This window comes from Triticum aestivum, chromosome 2A (assembly GCF_018294505.1).
Source record: "Triticum aestivum cultivar Chinese Spring chromosome 2A, IWGSC CS RefSeq v2.1, whole genome shotgun sequence".
In the NCBI taxonomy this organism is placed as follows: Eukaryota; Viridiplantae; Streptophyta; class Magnoliopsida; order Poales; family Poaceae; genus Triticum; species Triticum aestivum.
The window spans coordinates 237,712,409-237,722,514 of NC_057797.1; positions in this window are offsets into that span (position 1 = coordinate 237,712,409).

Here is a 10,106-nt window from a genome sequence, read left to right on the forward strand (position 1 = left end):
TATCATCTCTTGTGTCACAAGATTGTTCCCGAATATACAAAATCGCTATCTTGGTTTGTGCATTTCGCATAGTGGCCATATCAAAAAAAGAGAATAATCTTTTAAGAAAAAATAGTGCAAAGAAGCTTGTAAGCAAGAGCCATAGCATCGTCACATTGCATACCATACTACCATATTCATCATCTTGGATCATCGTATGCAAAACACCGGAACATCATACACATAGCATACTTGGGATAGAAAGCTCATACATTTTGCTTCTTATATGTTGTGCACAAGTGTCACATCCGCCTACTGAGCAATCGTGCTAGCGTCTCTCTTGAGTTGTGCAACACAAGCGTTTTCCATGGATTCCACATTTTGTGCTCATTCCTTGGTTGCACGACCCCATTTATCTATCCGTGTGTGTGTTTCCGTGTGCCACATATTGCTATTGGTCTACTTGTTTCACTTGCAAATTTGTGAATCTTTTCCAACATTATTGACTCTTGCTAACATTTTTGCATCAAATTTTTGTGCCACTATCCTCACCGAGCTCCACCATAAGCCTTACTTGTGTAGGTGTGAGAATTGACAAGATCCGGTACCAATTGTGCTATTTCCTTGTTAGATTATTGAGTGATCATTGATCCATCTTCAACATTGGATAAGGTACATTGGTCTAGTTCTTTCCTTTCTTCCACTCACATTTGCTCGAGTCTTGTGATGGACAGGCAAGGCATTTCATCTCTGGTCTTCCACGACAATGACGGCGCGAACAATTACATCACCAAAACGCCCATCTTCGGACTACAACGAGCAATGCGAGGCATTGAGCGACTCACCATCGACATTCACCAATGCGAAGCATGGACAAGGGACTACATCGACACCAAGTTGGACGCACAACTGGATGACATCCGACACGCATGGGCCAACTACAAGTCTTCTTCCTCTTTGTCATCCTCATGGCGGAGACGCTCAAGTCGCAAGTCTTTGTTACGGCAACAAGATGCAAGTACCACGCGGCATCGTCAAGAAAACCTTCATGAGTACAAGAGAAGACCGCGAGACGAGCACCACCAAGACGGAGCTACGACTACTACCACCACTTCGGCATCTTCGCCAAGTGTTATCAAGGCATCTTCGCCTTTGTAACGCCCCAAGACCGGAGCTTCAGATGCCTTCCACGTTTTCCGAGTTTCGTCGGGTGATTTATTTTGTCTATTGCATTCATCTTTGCATCTTGAGCATTGCATCATGCCATCATGCTGTCGGGACCCTGATTCTAAGTCACACCGATCTAGCCTATAACACCTCATATCACTTTGCGGCCTCACGCACGGTATTCCCACGGGTGTCGCCTTACCATGGCGCGGGACCGTTTGCGCCTTTTGGCTCACGTATATGATAGTGTCGCTAGCATCCATATGACAAAGAACCCGGGCCAACATGGCTAGTCATGAACCCAGAGCGGCACTAACCTATGGGGACAAGCATACATGATTCACATCGAGCATGTCGGTCAGCAGCGTGTGAAACCGGGCTGTAGCACTGGGCTAACAGGACTCCGGGAACCCGGGCTGTAGCAGGCTAGGCAGGACTCCGGATGTCACTGCGTGACATTTCCCTGAAGGGACAGACACAGGAACGAAGTGAAACACATGCCGCCAGTCAAGTGTCCTGAGCAGTAGTGCTGGGCTAGCAGGACTCCGGTGAACCGGGCTGTAGCGGATTACTATGGCTCAAAGAAGCACTAGACTACATTTCCCCATAAGAGAGGCTGCCAAGGATAAACAACTAGATTGTCGGATCCCACACATAGCAATACACGTCACACGTACGCATAACATGCAAGTATGTGCTGTACAACATGGCATCACAACATAACACAAACTCATATAGATAAAGGCCCAGAAGAGCCACATAGCATTAAATACAAACAGGGGTCACATGACCCATCATTCGGAGCATACAAGCAACGGAAGCATTACATGTCTGAGTACAGACAACTACAAAATAAAAAGGCTAAGAGGCCTGACTATCTACAAGTCCCTCCCAAGGGCACAAGATCGTAGCTGAGGTGCAAGCTACTCGTCGAAGTCCAAGTAAACTAGTAAGACCGAAGTCTCCGCTGCAAAAACATAAATAAAGCAACGTGAGTACAAAGGTACTCAGCAAGACTTACACCAGGTCCTATCATACATGCATTAGTATCAAGGAGGCAATGTGGGGTTCAGTTGCAGCAAGCCAGCTTTGACTTAGTGGCTAACCTGTACTACGACTGCTGGTAACTCTTTTGAGGTGGTGCACACGAGTCCACTAATCACCACATCAATACTCTACTATGGATTCATTCCCGTCTCCCTACGGGAGGCCATCCATAGCACTCACACTTGTCTTGAGCATTTTAGAGTATCCACTTTAAGTTGTCTATGTACCACGTAAGCATCCAAGAAGTCCATAACCGAGGACACGACTATTCGAATAGATCATGATAACCCCGCAGGGGTGTACTTCTTCACACACGCTCACACCACTTATCACCATATACACGTCATGTATCTCGGCAACCTTCAAGCAGAAGCCTGGCGAGGGTGTCGACCACGACCTGACTAACAACACAAGACTCTAGTCCAGGTTTATCGCCTATTCGGGTTCCATCCGCAAGGAGATCCGGCCGGGGTGTCGCTCACGGCCCCAAATGATGTGTGCAGGGTTCCCAAGCCCACCTCGCCGGATGGATCTACGCTTGGTACACAGTGCCACTTGTGCCTAGTCTGTCCCAAGCCCACCTGGCCAGGTGCCACTTGGTAGACTACTAACACTACCTACAAACACCAGAAACTATTTGCAACTCCTGGACAGAGATCAAGTTGGCTAATAAGTTGAGAGGGGCACTTAAGCATTCCAATGTGTGGTAGTAGCTGGTCATTGGACAACATACACGGAACTCAGTGCTTAAGGACGGTTCCAGTGAGACAACCCACCGTGTACTCCTACATGGCCTCTCACCGCTACCTTTACCAAATCGTGTTCACACACTTAACTCTCAGCATCAGAACATATCATTGCACTCCAATTCATTCCAAATGAATCAGACCTGACATACTCTAAGAAATAGCAGGCAATGCATGGTAGGAACACAACATGGCTCAATCAACTCCTACACATGCTAGTGGGTTTTAACTATTTACTGTGGCAATGACAGGTCATGCAGAGGAGAGGGTTCAACTACCGCAACATAAAGTAGCAGTTGAATCGTTGTTGTCCTAATGCAATAAATGAGAGTAGGAGCGAGAGAGTAGGATTGTATCGAAATGAACAAGGGGGTTTGCTTGCCTGGTAGATCAACAGGGGGGCACTACTCCTCTGACAGGTACTCTGGATCGGTCTCCGGAGCAGGACCCATCGAGAAGGAATGGTGTCGGTAATCAATACACAACCATATGCAACAATATGATGCATGATCATGGCATGAATATGTGATGCTGATTGAGCTAATGCAACTAGCTTTTATTTGGATGAAATCCATTTGAACCAAAGATTCAAATGCATCTCCAAATAAGCTCTTTATATAAGCCATTTTAGTGTTTCACTTATACAGTAGGTATAAGTTGGTTTGGCATGCATGAAAATGGTACAGATGGATAGATTGAATTTTTCTAATAATTTTTCATATATAAATTATTTCAATCTGAGCTACGGTTGAATTATATGAATTTTTGAAGTTTAAAGCATTTTCTGGAATTTCCTGATTTAATTTATAACCAGAAAAGATATATTGCGTCAGCATGACTGCAACATTGCGTCAGCAGGTCAAAGGCGGCTGACCAGGTCAAACTTGACGTGTGGGGTCCACATGTCAGTGTCTGTGGCTAATCCTAAATTAAATTAAACCTAAACTGATTTAGTTAATGGGTTTGGGCCCACGCGTCAGTGACCCAATTAGTTAATCAGGGTTTAACTAGTTGTTAAACTAATCCTAACTAAAAATTAACAGGGCCGGGCCCCACATGTCAATGACCCATACGGGTTAAACTGGTCAACTAGGGGTCAGACACGCTCAACCCGCCGGTGTTTAGCCGCCGGCGAGGCAGAACGCGGCGGAGGGCCTCGGATTTGGTCCTCCGGTGACCATTTGGGCAGCAGAGGCCACCTACGCGATGCCCAGGCTCGCGCGCATCTAGTGGGACACGCGGGAGGCTGTGGGGTGGCCGGAGATGACCGCGGCGAGGTCATCCGCGGCGGCCGGAGCACGGCTACGGCCGGGAGCAGGCTGCGGGGCACGGGGAGGTCACCCGAGGGGCTCTGCGGCACCCCCGTGGCAACAGGAGCACGATGGGGTGCTCGGTTTGGGCGGAGGCGGGCCGAGACGATGACGGCGACATGGACGGCGGCGAAGCGCTACGGTCATGGAGGGGAACGATGCTACGGCGCGCGAGCGACTAAACAGAGAGGGGGAAATGGTGGCGGGGCCCATCGCGGATCCGGTGGAGGCGTTAGAGTGCTTGGGGTAGGTCCAACAGCGACGAATTGACGACGACGGACGGCGGAGCCCGAGGAGGAAGACGATGGCGATGGCGGCGATGCAGGCCGTCCGGAGGTGTGTGGCTCGACGAGGAGATAGCCAACGACGTGGCGGAGGTTCTGAGCATGGGGAGAGGGCGAGGGGGAGGCGGTGGCTACGGCAACGGCGAACGGCAGCGACGAACGCGCTCGGGCAGCAGCGGGGAAGAGAGCAGAGGAGGAGAGGACTGGGGAGAGTGAGAGGGTCCGGGGGGGGGGGGGGCGTGGCATCGTCGGGTGCCTCCAGCGGCAAGCAGGGAAGCAGGAGGTGGCCGGCGTGTGATCGTGCGCGGCGACCCCTCGCCCTTCATCCTCCTAGCAAGGGGAGGAAGACGACAGGGGAGGTGAGGATGGGCCGGGCTGGCCAGCCAGCTGGGCCGGCTTCTCTCCTGGGCCAGGTAAGCCAGGTGAGGTTTTTTCCTTTTTGTTATTCTTTTCTATTTCTGTAATTTTTTGATTTGATTTTTATACCAAATCATTTCATAAACTTCTGAAATTTATTATGTGGCCTATTTAAAAGTATTCAAGGCCACTTGCAAACTTTCAGAGTTATTGGATCTTATTTGAAGTATATCAAATATAAATCCAATGCAAATAATTATTGAATTAATTCCAAAAGTCCAAAATAAATACTTATGACCTCCTGAAAATGTTGGTTTGAATTTTATCTCTGTCCAAGTTTTCGGAGAGCAACATGAGCATTTTCCTGGACCCTTTTAGAGCAATTTTTTTATTTGGGTCATTTCCAAAATGATTCTGAGGGTTTCACAAATCCCCATTTCAATTTTAAATGGAATTTAAACATGATGCAAACATGAAGGCTAGCCTAGGTCATACCAGAACTAGGGATGTGACAACTCGCCCCCACTCGGAAGAATCTCGTCCCGAGATTCAGGAGTCGGCGGAAAGAAAGTGGGGTACTCAAGTCGAAGACGATCTTCACGCTCCCAGGTAGCTTCTCTCTCAGAATGATGAGACCACTGAACCTTGATAAACTTGATGTTATGACGTTGGGTGACACACTCTTCTTGATCAAGGATGCAAACAGGGTACTCTCGAAAAGTGAGGTTATCTTGGAGATCAAGCGTTTCGTGGTCCACTCCGCGAATGGGATCCGAGAAGCAACGCCTGAGTTGAGAGACGTGGAAGACATCATGAACTCGAGAAAGATGTGGGGGTAGTTCCAACTGGTAGGCAACCTCTCCTCGTTTAGCGAGAATGAGAAAGGGACCAATATAACGAGGAGCCAACTTGCCCTTGATACCGAAATGATGGGTACCCTTCAAAGGGGTAACCCGAAGGTAAGCTTTGTCGCCAACTTCATAAGCCACTTCCTTATGACTACAGTCATACTGGCTCTTTTGACGAGATTGGGCTGTTTTCAAATTCTCATGAATGATGCGAACTTGCTCTTCTGCCTCCTGGATCATATCCGGTCCAAAGAATTGTCTTTCACCGGTTTCTGGCCAGTTCAAAGGTGTTCAACATCTTCGTCCATACATAACCTCAAAAGGAGCTTTCTTGAGGCTGGATTGGTAGCTGTTGTTATAAGCAAACTCGGCGAAGGGAAGACACTTCTCCCAATCCATACCGAATGAGATAACACAAGCTCTAAGCATGTCTTCGAGAATTTCGTTGACCCTTTCCACCTGACCACTTGACCGAGGGTGGAAAGCGGTACTGAAGGAAAGATGGGTGCCCATGGCAGTTTGGAAACTCTCCCAGAAATGAGAAGTGAAAAGACTACCACGGTCTGAATTTATCTCTAGTGGGACACCATGAAGTGACACTATTCGAGAAATATATAAGTCAGCGAGCTGACTAGCGGTGATACTCTCTCGAACAGGTAGGAAGTGAGCCACTTTGGAAAGACGATCAATGACTACGAAGATAGCATTACTCCCTCTCTTGGTCCTGGGAAAACCGATGATGAAGTCCATACCAACTTTGTCCCATTTCCACTCAGGAATAGCTAAAGGCTGAAGGGTGCCAGCAGGTCGTTGATGCTCTGCCTTAACGCGACGAAAAACGTCGCAGTTAGCAATAAACTGAGCAATTTCTCTCTTCATCCTAGTCCACCAGAACCTCTGGCGTAGGTCCTGATACATCTTAGTACTACCGGGATAAATCGTGAGAGGAGATTCATGCGCCTCCTTAAGGATTAATTGTCGAATATGTTGATTCTTGGGAACTACCAAGCGATTCTCAAAGAAAACAACACCTCGATCATCTATAGAGAAACATCCACCAACTCCCTTCTTAATGTTTCTCTTGATGCGGATGACACCCCTATCAAACTTCTGGTCAGTAATGATCTGATCCTCAAGGGTAGGTTTCGCCACCAAGGTAGAAAGGAATCCATGAGGAGCAATGTAAAGATTAAGCTTACAGAATTCCTCATGGAGAAGTGGTTGGCCCTGCTGCAACATGAGATTGTTGCAATAGGACTTACGACTTAGCGCATCAGCCATGACATTGCCCTTGCCTGGGGTGTAGGTAATCCCTAAGTTGTAATTCGAGATCAATTCCAACCAACGCCTTTGCCTAAGGTTCAAATCTGGTTGGGTGAAGATATACTTGAGACTCTGGTGGTCGGTGTAAATCTCGCAACGCTTACCAAGAAGGTAATGTCGCCAGGTCTTAAGTGCATAGACTACGGCTGCAAGCTCTAGATCATGTGTAGGATAATTCTCCTCATGTGGATGCAACTGTCGAGATGCATAGGCAATCACATGATGATCCTGCATAAGAATGCAACCTAGTCCCTGTCGTGAGGCGTCGCAGTAGATAACAAAGTCCTTAGTGAAATCTGGTGGCACAAGTATGGGACCAGAAGTCAGGCGTCTTTTCCGTTCTTGAAAACTGTACTCACACTGTGGGGACCACTCAAACTTTTTTATCTTTCTTGAGAAGTTCTGTGAGAGGTTTGGCCACTTTGGAGAAGTTCTCAACGAAGCGACGACAATAACTGACGAGACCAAGGAAACTCCTAACTTGTTTAACTGTTTCAGGTGGAGTCCAATCAAGAACGGCCTGAACTCTTTCGGGATTGACAGAAATGCCCTTACCAGAGATTACATGGCCGAGATAGGTCACTTCTGGCAACCAAAATTCGCACTTGGAGAACTTGGCATAAAGGCGGTGTTCTCTGAGTTTCTCTAACACAAGTCTAAGATGTTCGGCATGCTCTTCCTCGTTCTTCGAGTAAATAAGGATATCATCGAGGTAAACCACGACGAACTTATCTAAGTACTCCATGAAGATCGAGTTCATCAAGCGGGAGAATGTAGCTGGAGCATTGGTTAGACGGAAGGACATGACGGTGTACTCGTACTGGCCATAACGAGTGACAAAAGCCGTTTTAGGAATGTCCCCATTTCTGATCTTGATTTGGTGGTAGCCTAACCTCAAATCCATCTTGGAAAAGATTGAGGATCTAGCGAGCTGATCATATAGGTCGTTGATCCTGGGGAGCGGATACTTGTTCTTTATCGTGACCAAATTAACGAGACGATAATCTACAACCATACGGTCCGTACCATCCTTCTTCTTGACGAAGAGAATGGGGCAAGCCCAAGGAGAAGAACTAGGACGGATGAAACCCTTTTGCAAGGATTCATCGAGTTGTTTCTTAAGCTCGGCTAGATCTAAGAGTGCCATCTTGTAAGGTCTCCTAGAAATTGGGGCGGTTCCTGGGATAAGATCTATGACAAATTCTACATCTCTGTCAGGTGGAATACCTGGCAGTTCCTCAGGGAAGACATCCGGAAAGTCACGGACTACCGGGATATCTTCAAGGTCTGGAAGAGGGCTGGCATTAAGAGAATAGAGTTGGCGCTTTGCAACTCTAGTGGAGACGGTGACTATCTTGCCAGATGGGTGTGTAAGCTGAACAGACCTTGTGTAACAATCAATCTTGGCATAATGAGCTTTCATCCAGTCCATACCCAAGATGATGTTGATATCTGTAGACTTGAGGGCTATAAGTGATGCAAGGAATACAAGTCTGTCAACAAGGATTTCATTACCATGGCTTACACTAGAAGTTTGCCATTTGGATCCAGGAGTTTGAATGACTAGTGGAGAGGGCATATCACAAAATGACATGTTGTGCAAGTTAGCATAGCTTTCAGAAATGAAGGAGTGAGATGCTCCAGTATCGAATAGAACCGAAGCTGGATGACAGTTGACAATGAGTGTACCAAGAACGACATCTGGATCATCATGAGCGTCTTTAGCTGAGAAGTGATGCACATGTCCAAATTCAGTGGGAGCTGACTTGGCACTGATCATCTGGTGTGATAGCTTACTACCATGACCAACAGACTTCTCGGGCTGGGTGGAGCAACACGGGTCTGAGTGCAAATACGGGCAATGTGGCCTGGCTCTCCGCACTTGTAACAAATCTTGGAGGTAGGACATGGACCTGCATTGACAAGTGGTCTACCAATAGGCATGGGTGTAGCATACGGTTGAACTGGGTGAGGTGCCACACAAGAAGGCCTTGGTGTATAACCGGGTGGAAGAGCGGAGTTCGGAACCCAAATCCGGCGCTTCTGAGAACTAGAACCGGAGGAAGAACCCAAATCATGGGTGTGCTTACGAGACTCCTCGTAAGTGAGTTGAGTTGTCTCTGCATTAATGGCCTTGTTCACAAGAGCCTGGAATATATTGCAATGATGCAAGTGGAGATTACGACGCAACTTGGGGTTGAGACCCTTCCGGAACCTAGCTTGCTTCTTGGCGTCCGTGGACACCTCTTCTGTAGCATAGCGGGCAAGGTTCTCAAACTCTCTACTATAAGCATCAACAGCCATCTTATCTTGGGTGAAACTACAGAACTCTTCTCTCTTGTGGTCAATGAGAGCATGAGGAATGTGATGCTCGCGAAAAGCCTCAGTGAAAACTCTCCAGGTGGTTATTTGGCCAGCTGGAAGCATAGCCTCATAGTCCTGCCACCAAATACTAGCAGGACCTTCCAGGTGATATGCAGCATAGGTGACCTTGTCACCTTCAGCTACGTTCGCAGAACGCAACTTGATAGTGATACTACGAAGCCAGTCATCTGCATCGAGTGGTTCAATAGAATGATGGAAGGTAGGTGGTTTCAGACCAATGAAATCATAGATGGTCGCTGACTCTTTGCACTGATGGCAGGTGTTCTCCTCAATACATGCTAACAAGCGGTTAGTCTCACGCTTGTTCTTCTCCATCTCTAACATGAACTCTGCCAACGAAGACTGGTCGGGAGGATCCTCATCCCTACCATCTCCGTGGTTCCGGCTACGAGCAACAGAACTTCGGTTAACTAACGACATCCTGAAGAACCAACCAAGGAATCAAAGGATGGAATCAGCATCATCATAAGGATGTAGAATATAGTACGAGGAAAATACTATCTCTTGAACTCCTAGGACAAAACCGGCAGCATAACGGCAGTAAAATGCTCAAAATGAGACATCCTGCAAATGATGGGGTAGCACCAAACTCAACATCATCACTCAAGGTTCTGAGATGTTACTAAACAGACTACACCGGAAGTACTCGAACTGGGATAT